General features: G+C 49.1%; 1 protein-coding gene across 1 annotated transcript in view; it reads right to left on the bottom strand.

Moving 5' to 3' along the window:
* Positions 1-556: 556 nt before the first annotated feature.
* Positions 557-597, bottom strand: part of LOC135177180 (gallinacin-13-like) — a 2,277-nt gene continuing 2,236 nt past the window's right edge. The window contains exon 2 of the mRNA XM_064146829.1: positions 557-597. This exon is cut by the window's right edge and continues 238 nt beyond it. The gene's annotated coding sequence lies outside the window, so the exon portion shown is untranslated.

Here is a 597-nt window from a genome sequence, read left to right on the forward strand (position 1 = left end):
GAGTTTAGGTTAAAGTCAGGTGTGTAGATGGATATTTTGCAGTTCAGGGAAGCTTTTGGGTGAGAATTTTTGCCATCTCATTATTTTTGTGTCCTAGATACCACGCTGGGTATTTTCCAGAGATGATCTTCACAGCTTTTCTCACAATCAGAGATCACATTGGGTGCTTCTGTGCTCCACAACCTCCCTGGGCAACCTGTGCCAGTCTCACCACCCTCACTGCACATAACTTCCTAGCATCCAGTTTCAGTCTTCCTTCTGCCAGTTTAAACCCATATCATAGAAGGGTTTGAGCTGAAATAGACTTTAAAGATCATCCAGTTCCATCTCCCCTGTGACACGCAGGGACACCTTCTACTAGATCAGGCTGCTCGAAACCCAACACCCAGCCTGGCCTTGAACACTTCCAGGGCAGGGGCATCCCCAGCTTGTCTCTGTGCCAGCTTGATGCCTGTGTTTCAGCCAGCCTAGTGCATCTCAAGCAGTGTAAAGTCTCAGCTGTTGGACAGGATGGTCTCTCCCAGCAGGGAACGTGTCTGCGCTCTGGACTCAGGAGGACATCTAAGCCCCATGGGTTTATTGGCGATGGAAACAAAC

The sequence above is a fragment of the Pogoniulus pusillus genome, chromosome 7 (genome assembly GCF_015220805.1).
Source record: "Pogoniulus pusillus isolate bPogPus1 chromosome 7, bPogPus1.pri, whole genome shotgun sequence".
Taxonomy (NCBI): Eukaryota; Metazoa; Chordata; class Aves; order Piciformes; family Lybiidae; genus Pogoniulus; species Pogoniulus pusillus.